Source organism: Cebidichthys violaceus, unplaced genomic scaffold, assembly GCF_023349555.1.
Source record: "Cebidichthys violaceus isolate CVI_PGR_0920_01 unplaced genomic scaffold, fCebVio1.0.p SCAF_15, whole genome shotgun sequence".
Classification (NCBI taxonomy): domain Eukaryota; kingdom Metazoa; phylum Chordata; class Actinopteri; order Perciformes; family Stichaeidae; genus Cebidichthys; species Cebidichthys violaceus.
This window is the reverse complement of record NW_027176318.1, coordinates 14,911,601-14,924,516: the sequence shown is the minus strand read 5'-3', so window position 1 is coordinate 14,924,516 and position 12,916 is coordinate 14,911,601. Positions and strand designations below refer to the sequence as shown.

General features: G+C 44.1%; 1 protein-coding gene across 1 annotated transcript in view; it reads right to left on the bottom strand.

Moving 5' to 3' along the window:
- The window catches only part of LOC137872027 (cadherin-18), a 144,803-nt gene extending 133,710 nt beyond the window's left edge, over nt 1–11,093 (bottom strand). The window contains exon 1 of the mRNA XM_068710223.1: nt 10,852–11,093. The gene's annotated coding sequence lies outside the window, so the exon portion shown is untranslated. The remainder of the gene's footprint in view (nt 1–10,851) is intronic.
- Between the last annotated feature and the right edge of the window lie 1,823 nt (nt 11,094–12,916).

Genomic DNA, 12,916 nt, shown 5'->3' with positions numbered 1-12,916 from the left:
GATGTGTGGGCGGGCCACGCTTAAACGTGTGAGTCACGGATAAGACGGTGATTATAGTAGACTCTCATGAATGATTAATCACAGTTTCTTTACTTTAAGAGCTTGACAGACTTCATACTTTTTTTCGATTGGATAGAATTTAGTGGGCGAAAACACACGTTTATCTGTGGCGAGCAATACAGTGAAATAATCTGCCTTTAATTACACGAGTGTTACTGAGGGCACATTTAAAAATAAATTGTTAGGAGGTACCGTGACCGTATTCAATTTCAATATTAATTTTTTTACTTTTTATGATCAAGATAATGAGAGCATGTTGGCACAGCTACTGCAGCAACCTGCTATTTATGTGGTGATTGTATTCCGCACTTGCTTTCTTGTTGTGCGTTGTTTTATCTTGTGTTGTGTTAAGTGTCTCACTGGAGGACCGCAATGGAAATGAGCCTTCCGGCTTTATTGTGTTTTCATCCTAGGTGATTTTGAACGGACGTAATGACTGCAGTGCATTTTATTTAAATCATGAGAAGACTTTAATCAATCCAGAAGTGACTATAGATATATATATATATATATATATATATATATATATATATGACGATGATTACAGTACTGAATGCAGCATGTGTTGTTTTTCTAACTTCTTCTAGCTCTGTATTCAGGTCACAATGATGGAATACTGCTAAATGAACTCTGATTACTCTGCACGGCTTTGGTTTTACCTGCTCTGTTTTGCCGTGTGGTTTTAATCTGCCCCACGGAAAAAAACAAATACTTTCCCTACATCATCAATCCAACCACCAATATGGCTCAGAGGAACGCCGGCAGAATCGAGCAGCGCGGGCTCAAGAATTAAACACCCCGACACAATAATATGTTTTAATCTGGGGGAAGGTTTGCTGAGTTTGCATTCTTGTTTTTCCGGCTCTGCCTTGCTTCACAAATCACACACAGTACACTGTACTTCTAAGCTCTTTAGTAAAACCACAGTGCTACATACTACGGTCTGCGGTGCCCGGAGCTTCTGAGCTGCTCCAACACAGCACTTTTGGGGACACATGCCTTGCACAAGTGCATATAATTCACTCCTCTCAGTTCAAGGATTTAAGCCAGAACCCCCCCCTCCCCCCTTTGTCTCTAATCTTTAGTCTAAGCACCCCGTTATCTGAGCTATTCTGCTGAGTGGCACTGTTGGAATGGGTTTGCTTTGCTCAAAAAGGAGTGAGATATAGAAAGAAAAAAAACAAAACAATAAAGTCTCGCGCACGAGAAGTGGTAAGACCGCAAATTGCTTTTTGGAGCTATATCCGCGCCACATGCATGGTGGCAACACAACTCCACTGCCCCAGCGGCTCTGCGGCACGTGAAGCCGGAGCTGCGGTCGGCCTCCCGGCAGCGACACACAGGAGCTGCCAGTCAGTGGAGAAACGGCTGAGCGCGCACAGGAATGACTGGTCCATTCATTCCAGAAGCAGGGAGGGAGACTGATGCCCCTTGATGACGGCTGGCCCCGTCTGTTGCGTGGATCTCACCAGTGATGGTCACTGTCACCAAAGGTACTGTGAAATGTGCTGGTGATTGATTTCCCTTGTCAGAGTCAGCTAGATACGGGAGGAACTAGTGCTGGTTTTGACTGACGTTTTCTCAGAGTTTTCCCAGGTCATCCCTGCTCGCAATCAGTAGATGTTTTCAGTTAGGAGTGATTTCACAAGTGCGGTGTTTTGAAGGCAACTCATCATCAACTAACTGCGATTTTTATGGCATGAAGAAGTCCAAAACCACCCCCCCCACTATCCTCAAAGAAGTGTTACAGACCCTCTACACACCTCCGTCAGCTAAGCAGAAGAAGAAGAATCAACGGATCCTCTCTTCTGATGGAACTGATGGTATCGTCTATGCTAAACTCGAGCAGCCGTTGATGTTTTGAAGGAGAAGCTTCCTCTCTGTGTTGCCTCCCACACGCACCTAAACAATGCCTGTAGCTATACTTCGAGAGACCTGCGAGAATCCAGCCGCCACGCAAAGTAAAAGAACCTCCTTAATGGGGGGGGATCGGCAATTACAGGTTTCCCTCAACTGCACTTTACAGCCCAATAACTGTGTGTGTGTGTGTGTGTGTGTGTGTGTGTGTGTGTGTGTGCGTGGCCTTTCATTCACCTCCAAATGTATCATCATTGAATCTCTCGGAACGAGCTGGTTTCTGGTTGGCGTGTGAAGTTAAAAGGTGTCATTGCAGCCCAAAAACCCATCGATGAATTAGACCCTCCCGAAGTCCAGTCACAATTTCAATCACCTCCTCTGCTATTGCTGTTTGTCCAGATAGATTTGCAGCTGCATTTCATGTGCATATAAGCATGAAGTGACATATGCTACTGACACATTTATAGGTGTTAAAAAGGTGCCATAAGTAAGACTCTAAGATCCCGTAGTACAAACATGACATATCTGCAGGGTTTGATAAGGTTGTTGATCACCAGCAGTGAGTCAGCTGCTAGATTTCTCTCGTTTTAAAACTCCCTGCCTGCACTGTTGGAACAACCTTGGCTGCTCTCATATTTTCAGCTGCTCAGTGATGGATGACGGTGCGGTTGCCACAAGCATTTTTTGTTCCCTAGCCAAAAAAAAAAAAAAAAAAAACGCAAATGGAAGATTATTGGAGTAGTTAGCGTTTGATATATTTCGTCGTCACTTGATGTTTCTGTTATCCGCTCTGGTTAATGTGACCGTCGGGTGCGGTTCGCCGTAAACATAACATGTAAGCTGTGACGTAGAAAACATCAGCTGCTGATGAAAATCTCTGATGTTTGACTGAGGTTAAGAAAGGTCACGGTCCGTGTCAAGAAAGCACGGCTCAGTTTAATCTCCGATGAGTCACCGGCCCATTTTTTCCTCAGTTCTTTTTGATCCGGGACAAATTCTCTCATTATGGTTTAATGAGTAAATACCTCCAAGTGGCAACAACAAGCTAGTTGATATTTATCAAAAACAGAGGGCCAAATAAGTCATCAAGGGAAATGTCACACGGAACTGTAACCTTTTTAGCGGGGCTAACCTTTGTGGCTCGTTTGGCAAGATACAGAGTCGTTTGGTGGAGGTGGAGCAGCGCTGAGTCGTAATGAGGGCGGCTGTGGTGTTCTGCGACAGGAATTAACTTTGGGTTAACGATCGAACAGACGCTCCCACAGCGGCACGGGCTTTTGTCCCCCGCGTGCGAGAACACGGAAAGCGCACAGACAGAAAGCGGTGATTAGTGAATGCAGAGTGTCGATCTTGTTGTTTTGCCCTCGAGGCTCTCCGGGGATTATTTGGTCAGCAGCTTCGCTCCGACGCGAAAGCGGCCGCTCTCGATTCAGATCAGGTATCGGAGGACATTTTTTTCGAAGTGTTTGAAGCTCGGAGTGCTTTTCCCGCTCTGCCGTATTTGCTCACTACAACCTGTTCTACAACGAGCCTCTTTTCTGTGTGTTCATAAACACATGTGAGATTGAAATGTAGGCTTTCCCTTCCTCTCTAAAACAGCTGGTGGTAAACCCTTTATCAGTGATATGTTTGGTCTTCACCGCGCGCTGTCTGTGCGGTCGGCACGCAGCTTCGCCTGCATGATGAAGCATCTTGCCCCGGGTTTAAGTCATAAAAGTGAAGCTGCTGGGCCAGAAAACCACATTTTCTGAGTAGGTAATCATGACCATTAATCATGGCGGCACACTTCTCTTTCCCATTGGCCAAAAAGAATAGGTCATGGCTGAAGACTGTGCCTCCGCACCGGCGGTGAATATGCATCCCCCTCCACCTACTCAAGGCCATTTGGGCTGATTTGTAGCAGCAGTCCTGTGAAATTACCTGAGTTTGAGGTTGTCAAAAATGAAAAGAATATAATAATGATGAAGTGGCCATGTAGAAGTCAAGGCTTTCCTAGCTCTCTAACACTGTTATGACAGTGTCGATAGCGGCTCGATTTTAATGACCCTAATTTGAGACACTCTCAGGATATTAACTGGGAGGGGAAGAACAAATGATTTTCACGGGTGTTATGTCAAATCCAAGCTACTCCGTTGCTTCATTCATCACAATCTCACGCACGGTTTAGAAATTCTTTATTAAAAACAATGAAACATTACAGGAGTTTACAGCCACTAGCTGTGTAAAGAGCACTCGTTTCTTGAGATTGTGACACATTCCGGTACTTTTTGTAATATAATTGGGTTGTTCTGTGACATTTGCTGACAGATAGGAGGAGGTTTAGGTTTAGGTATTGTGAAAAAAAAAAAAAAAAAGGAACACAAAATTGGATAAATAGAACAAAAAAAGGCACAAATGAAATCAAACGAAGCGTCATCTTGAAAGAAGGGAAATGAAAGCAAAATCATTCTCCTCCAATAAAAAAAAAAAAAAGGTGTTCTGCTGAAGTGAAAACAAAACCATGTTCACGTTTCATGTCAACATCTTGGAACAAAGCAGGGCGCTCCACCTGTTTCAAGACGTCAACTGAGCCACGAGAAGTTAAATTGCTTCAGAAAGCGGTGACATCCGCCACTTTGTGTTCAGCAGAGAGACGACTCAAGACAAGACGACGTGACTTGTAAGACGAGCGCTTTTTTTTTTTTTTTTTTTTCGCTTTGCACCTTCAGTTATTCCACGGCGCTTTTTGGGAGCTGGCTCAGTGCGGGGCAGATTATGATAAGAATTGGGTCACACACTGTAACTGCTGCTGTTTGTTGTTTTGCTGCACTCTGCCGCATATCGGGGGGGGGGGGGCCAGAGCGACTTCTCAAAATGCCCCCCCCCCCCCCCCCTTGGGTCTTTTAAATCTTTAAAAGTGTGGACTGATAGCTGACAAGCCCAAAATGCTGTCAAAAAAAAGTCTCTTGACCTGATACCAAACTGCTGCATTGCTACAGCTGGCAATATTGCTGACATACTGCGCTGATACTGGATAATGACTTTCCTCATGTGGAGAAAAGAAATCATGGAAGATGTTATTAGAACCGGAGCTAATTTAGAAATGGAGGCAATTTAAATGGAGACCTTATCTCACCAGTGCAGCATTTGAGATGTCAGCGGTGAACATAGAATCACCTTACACCCATCGTGACAGCTTCTGTGTCTCTCAGACAGGGTTAAGTACCACATGCTCCCCCTCTTCTTCTACCACGGCGTGCAAAAATACATTTCATACACGCATGTGCTACTCGGTGAGCTTTTGTAGGCCCGCTGGGGCATGTGGTGTTACTGAGACGCTTCAATCAAATCCCTGGTGAACTGGACTGTTTTAACTAACCACATGACACGTGTTAAACTTCAGTTTGAGTGGAGTCCCCCCCCCCCCCCACAGAGGTCTCCATCAGCCGCTCTTATTCCGTAGAAGAGAAACAACACAGTGTGGTGAGTGTGTTCATAGATGAGCCCAATCTGTCAATGTGAATGCTTTCTTTGGTGAAATGTTAATGAAATAAACAGGCTGAGATCAACATATTTGCATCCTTGAGAAAACAACATTTGCCTCTCTCTCTCCCTCTGTGTGTATCTATATATATATATATATATATATATATAAATATATATTATTATTCTCAGTGTTATGATGAATCTCTCAACAGATCACTGATGGAAAAACAGTGCCACCACAGGGCTGTTTGGTAACAGCACTCATCCCACATTAGGGCGTTGCTGCCTACAGTGGCATTAAACTGTGATTTTCATGTGGAGAACCTCCAAAGACTGAACCAACCTGGACAACTTTCTGTGAAGTCTGTAAGAGCGCCATCGTCTTAATGGCACCCATCCTCATAAGGAAAAATATATGAGCCAGACGGAGAAAGAAAACATAGAATGGCTTGAAAGGAAATCAAAGAGCAGGAAGAAAAGAGACTGTAGAACTGAGAGATTAGCATCTTAGCAACATCGTATCAGCTCCGAGCCACTCGGGGAGATTAGTATGGACTGGTTGAAGTAGGAGAAAAGATAGACAAAAATGTGTATTTACCCATTAGACCCATTGATCAAAGTAAACACACTCGGAGAGACGCCCCATGTGGAATGAATCAATGACGGTCAATGAAATCGGACCAAACGGGCTGCGGCCTGTAAATATCAAAGGTCGATGTGCTTGGCCACAGATGTATCCCAGCAGAATAATAAGGAGGTGATTCATCAAAAAAAAAAGTTGCTCATGAGTCACCGGCGTTTTAAATGTGTAGCGTTTGGTTTGATTACAAGCCTTGGAGTAGAGGCGAATGAATCGGATCAGCTGGTGAAGGTGTGTGTTCATAACAAAGGCAGCGTCTCGGGCTTTTTTACCGTCGCTTTGTGACGCCTCCTCTCACACATCTTTTCCCCTCTGTTTTTTTCTTCTTCCGACTCACTAATGATGGAGGAATGTCATCAAAGTCATCTTTTAAAGGGCACTTCCCCAGACACACTTTGCACGGCAAGCAAAACATCAAATGACGAGATGCAACGCAGAGCTGCACACGTTTCCAACTTTTTCTTTTCTTTCAAGCAGCTTAAATACGTTTCCTCACTTTCTGCACTATAATCCCACTTCCATTGTTTAAATATAATATATATATATATATATATATATATAAAAGGCAGAAACTCATTTGTATTTACATAACTTCATTTGCACGCATACATACATGCGTAGCTTGAAACATGAAATTGAAAGTCTTTGATTAAACAGCGCCGTGCCACATTAGTGTCTATATTTGGTTGCACATTTAAAAGTTGCCTCCCTCATTAAAAGATCAATGATCCGCTATGTGTTCAGGTGACTCCACGCCAGGCTGCTGAAAGTAAAGAGGCATTCAGAGGACGGTGCTACCGACGGTCCGACTTGTTATTCTATACGTCTGAAAGAGAACAAAAGAAGATTCTTTTGAACGCAGCTTGACATGTCAGAAGAAAGACATCTTGGCAGCTTTTCCATCAAAAGAAGATGTACTTTGCACAGACTGAAGACAGAAAATGAAGCAAGAGTCGAGTTTTTTCAAACCACGAATGTCTCAATTAGGTCTCATTTCCACTTTTATGTCAAACAGACCTCAGTTGGTGACGTGAGCAAAAGGAGAAAAACAGAATGAAAAGTAATTTGACCACACAGCTTTGCCACCATTATGCTTATTGTATTCCACTATCAGGTAGCAGCTGGCTAATCACACGCATCTGCTTGAGGCATTTTTAATCAACAGCTCGATGGAAAGTGCAACAATGGGATCCTGTTAACTCTGAAACCAGATGCAGGCCGTCCGTTTCTAATAGCCCTATTCAAACAAGAGCCGCATTATGTTTAATATTAATGAATTACGCCTCAGCCTGTGTTTCATGATTTCATCCTTATAATGAAATTTCCTGATCCTCTTGTGAGCCTGGATACAATCATGTAAGGTTAAGGTTTAATAATGTATCAACGTCTGATTAAGCAAAGCAGAACGGGTTTGGTGATAAAAATGTTTGTATGTTTTCCTTCCCAAAAAAAAAGAAGACCCATATGACTCATAGTAGCGTGTTCCCTGATCTGCTGCCTCTATCAGGTCTAATTAAGGGTTGACAATTAAAAGTACTGTCCATAGTTGTGGTTGAGGGAAGATGGTGGTCGTAATGTTTTAAAAAAGCAGTGTTTACTGTCGGCGGCAGATGGATTGTAAACCGCAGTCTCTTCGTACCGTGTGATGGCCTTAAGCTGCGGTTATGCACATGAAAATGCATCTGCAGATCTTCTCAAAGACAGGTGTCATAATTAACTGAGGGTCCCAGAGGCTCGCAGAGGAGGCGACACGGACACATTTAAAAAGCAGCCCACTGTGCAGCCCTGCACGTCGAGTAACCGACTTCTAAAAGTGACAAATAATCATGTTCTACCAAAATGCTGAACGCTGACATCGTCACCCGTGCATATCTACTTATTAGATATTATCGCAGCAGGTTAACAAGGCCACGCCTCTTTTACTTTCGCTCCTGAGAGAGAGCAGCAGATATTCACATGAGGGCAAGAAGTCACGTGTGAGAAACACAATTTTTTTTCTATGCATTTTTTTGGGGAATACTGTCGTGAATTCAGCTGCTCTCACATTCTACTTTTCTGGATTATGTATCATAGTTTTATTTAGTTTGTCTGTAATACAGAAAATAAAAAATTTGGGGTCTTATAAAATAATTTTTTATGAATTAAAGCCTGAATTATATATCTGCGGTTTTGTCTCAAAGCGTGTTCTTTAAACAAGCCACGAGGCCAAACAACTGTTTCCACGCGCTTCTACCTGCTGACAGCATCCAGTGCTGAGAAATGAAGAAGAGACAAAACTTCCTTAAATGGCCACTTGAGGCTGGCTTCAAGAGTGAGTCATTATCCCAGACCTCCATGTTAAAGTGCCCAATTGTACAACCCGGTAGAAGAAAAATGTGTTTTTTGTCACTCTAGCAAATGATAAAATACATTTAAAAAATTCACCCCTGTTAAACACACTCAGGTCAACTGTGAGTGTGTTTAACAGAGGGGGGGGGGGGGGGGGGGGGGGGCTTTGAGCTTCACAGCAGCTCTTCAGAGACCTGCGGGTGAGGTCACGGACTCCACGTCCACTTTTCAAACAGTCCATGTTTTGGGCAGAGAATCGTTCATAAATGAAATTCAGTTCGTCAACATCATAGACACCAGGCTGATTTGATGTAACCGCACATCAATTCTGCAGCTCGCTAACACCAGAGAGTGCTTAAGCTATGAATATACAACAGGATGTGTAATTACATCCAGGCTTCATTAAAGTACTGTGGCTAAAATAACACAGGGAATCATATTGATGTGTTCCAAATGTAAATTAAGCCTCAGCAGCTACAACGTGCGGCATTGGCTTAGACGTTGACCCAAATAGAGAAAAACACCAAAAAAAAATAAGAAGCTGGAAAGACATCTCCTCGCACTGATTTATGAACAGGTGATCATCAGGAAGTGAAGTGCATAAACACCTCCGTAAAGCTGATTAACAGCTTAGCTGTGACAAATTATCGCTACAAAATGTTGCCAGAAAGAAGTGAAAATCTTCATTTTCGTTGACGAACTCATTGAAAACTTAGAATAGAAATACACACGGTGCTAAATGTTCGAGAACTGAAAGCTCTCAGTTCAATGACAACATTGCCAGTTTCATATCGAAGCGCCTGACAAGCCAGGGCAACATCTTTCCCACTCTGCGACTGGTCTCGCTCCATCATCGCCCATCAACGAGCATGAGAAGCTCAGCCTCTAACGATGCATTTCACCAGCAGCAGCAGCAGCAGCAGCAGGGGGAATGTGTTACAGGGGAAGGAGCTAGTGAGCACGGGCAAAGATGTCACCTGAAACATGGAAATGAAAGTGTTTGATTGTGTACAACCAACATGAAAAGGAGTCCACATGAATTCACAGCGTGCGAGTGGTTAACTAGACTTTCTATAGGCTGTTTCACTCAGTAAACAACACTCTTTCAGTTACCTTTTCTCCATGCCTCAATCAAATGTCGACAGCATCCCACTCTGAACCAGCCTCTTTGAAACCCAGCTGTGTTGACAATCGTGCGTCAGGCTTCGGCTTCGCTGCACCTCGACACCCTCTGGTGTTACCAGCACATCAGCAGACAGTCTCAATGAGGAATCACACGTTCTCTGTCTCTCCTCCTCTTCCTTTGTTTTGTTTTTTTTTTTTTTTTTTTTGCTCTCTCCAGCATCCTGTTCTACACCTGCTGCATTATGAAACGTGGGGAAACAGCGTAAAGGTATGCCACGGTACATCGAATGAATGCACGGCCCTCAGGCGAGGTTCACTTATCAATCTCTGGCCACATGTTGCGCCGTCTCACATAATCAGAAAAAAAATGCATGTTTCAACATTTTCTGCTTGAAAACATTCATTCTTTTTGACTTTATACTTTTCAAACAAACAAAATCCTTTTTCAGCTTTGCCAATCTTTAAATGTCAGTCTCTCTCTCTCTCTCTCTCTCTCTCTCTCTCTCTCTCTCTCTATATATATATATATATATATTTATATATATATATATATATATTTATATATATATATATATATTTATATATATATGTTATATTTTAAATCAAACACAATCTGCAGGAAATAAACAAGGCAAACGAAAAGCCCCTTTTCTTTGCACATTTATAAACATGCTAAATATCAAAAGTGGGACCCAAAGGGTATTTTTCAAATACAAAAACCCACAGATATCTGCTCAACAGCATAGATGCAATGCAGCCACAGCACACGTCTCGATAATCCAGGCACACTGTACGCCCTCCGTCGGCAGCAGGATGCTTCCCTGCACTATGAAATGTAAAGCGGCGGGGGTTTCATCCTGTTAGTGTGCCTCTGTCTGGCAAAGCAACACAGTCCAGTTTCCTTTTTTGAGCTCCACCGAGACTCCGGTGATTGAACTCACATGATAAGCTTCGCTGTTTCACCTCATTGAGTGGATGAAGGTAGAGCCGCCCGCAGAATGTGTGTGTGTGTGTGTGTGTGTGTGTGTGTGCGTGTGCGTATGGTGGGATTATCGTCTCACATGGGGACATTAAACTTTATTACATGCCAACGACCAACGCTCCAACAATTTCTAATGTACCCCCCGATGTGTTACCACAGACTTTTTATTCCTCATGGGTTTTTTTCGGCTGCTTCCCTTAGCTACCATAGCAACAGTTTCACCAAGTCTCCCCTCCCAAAAAAATCATCTAAAAAGGTAAATTATGCAGTAAATTAGGAAGCGACTCAGCCACAAGACTGTAAAAAGATGCGTGCAGCCGACACATTTCACACCCCGCAAACTGTGGATCTCATGACGGAAAAAAAGTAGCACTTTGTTTTGCTCTCACCTTACCTGTGCTGTGATGCAGCGTTCCAGATGGGCGGACTACAGACGGCTGATACTTCAGGTTGTGGATGCCGTGCTGGAGTGCACACGACAGCAGCAAAAAAAAAAAAAAAAGCAGTGGGAGGAATGAGACAGGAGGGGGTGGTGGTGGTGAGGAAGGCGCAAATGCTGAATTATGGATGTGGAGGGTGGTGGTGGTGATGGGGAGAGAGAGAGAGAGAGAGAGGGATTCCTCTGCCACTCTTACTCCCAAGATCGCAGAGCGTGAATCATCTTCTGCATGGATCAAATAGCACAGTCCACTGAAGGGCTGGGTCGGCGCCGCAAACAGAACAGAGGGTCCCTGCCAAGGCTGGGATGGGATGTAATCGTGGGGGGGGGGGGAGTACAGCACAGAGCAGCACAGGAGTGTTACAGAGAGCATGGGGGGAGCCGGTCCTCCGGCTCAAAACGCTCACCATGCTAATCGTCTTTTTTTCTCTTCCTCTCTTACACATGCACAGGTACGGATTCAATCTCAGTCTGTCTAATCAGTTTATTCTCAGACTGTAGCTAACAGTCCTTCTAACCGGGGAATCAATACTTGGAGTTCTTTATGGCAACTGCCTTTCAATACCCCACTCCCTCCTCCTCCTCCTCCTCCTTCAACAATTTATTCTCTCCTCTTCCAGACTCCCTAAATCAGTTTGTTCCAACTAAAGTTTCTTCTGATCTTCTTCTTCTTCTCCTCGTTAGGAACAGACAGTATTCTTTTGTTGTTGGAATTAGCTGATGGCTCTCTAAAATCAGGTTGTGTTTATTCAAAATCACATGTGCTCGTGTCATGTCTAAACCTTGATATATCACACGGATTACTTTGGCCACAGCTGCCCTGCATGTTCCCGATTCTTACTCAGCTGCTTCCAATTACCCCGACAATCGATTTTTAAAGTCTTCTCTTTTTACAGCTTGTCATCATTTCTTGCTGGTCCCAACTGTTAAGTGTCCTCTCGTCTGGCGCGACACCAGCTTCTTGTCACATTCCATCTGTGTTCCTCAATGTTCCCCGGAAGTGTTCCAAAAGCCTATGCAGCCTTGGGGGATGGTCTCACCAGCACGTATGACATACACTACCTCAAAAACAAAGCTGGCCACACAACATCAATCCATTAATCCAACACGCTCCCATTCCCAATCTACCCAACCCACTCCCAATCTACCCAACCCACTCCCAATCTACCCAACCCACTCCCAATCTACCCAACTCACTCCCAATCTACCCAACTCACTCCCAATCGACCCAACCCACTCCCAATCTACCCAACCCACTCCCAATCTACCCAACTCACTCCCAATCTACCCAACCCACTCCCAATCTACCCAACTCACTCCCAATCTACCCAACCCACTCCAAATCTACCCAACTCACTCCCAATCTACCCAACTCACTCCCAATCTACCCAAATCACTCCCAATCTACCCAACCCACTCCCAATCTACCCAACCCACTCCCAATCTACCCAACTCACTCCCAATCTACCCAACCCACTCCCAATCTACCCAACTCACTCCCAATCTACCCAACTCACAGACGCTTGGTCAGTGGCCCTGTGACACTCTCGGTTCCCCTCTAGCACCACCTTTGGTCGTGTCAGGGACACAACTGCAAAGTCGGGTGAGCATTCTCTGTTGGCTCATTATTGTGAGCAACCCCTTTCACATCACAGTATAGTCATGTTACCCACGGTAATAGAAACATATTGATTAGTTGGAAGGTTGAGCTAATTCACTAACCAGCCTCTATGGCCCGTGTTTGCAGCAAATGGAGAAACGGTCCATCCTCCTCTGCATGCTTGGTCTCTTCTTGGGTACGTTTCCTTTTGAAAACCTCCACACACATCATCCGGCTCTGTCTGTGGGTACGGTCCCGAAAACAGTTAAGCCTCTATTAAAAAACGGGTCTGGATTTGGAGGTCCTTGAGACCACTTTGCTGTTGTTTAGTAGCACATGGCAACAAACCTAATCATGACCATGAAATCCAAGATAAAGTGCTTCTCCTCTTCTACTCGGGCTGTGGGTTTTGCAACTCGA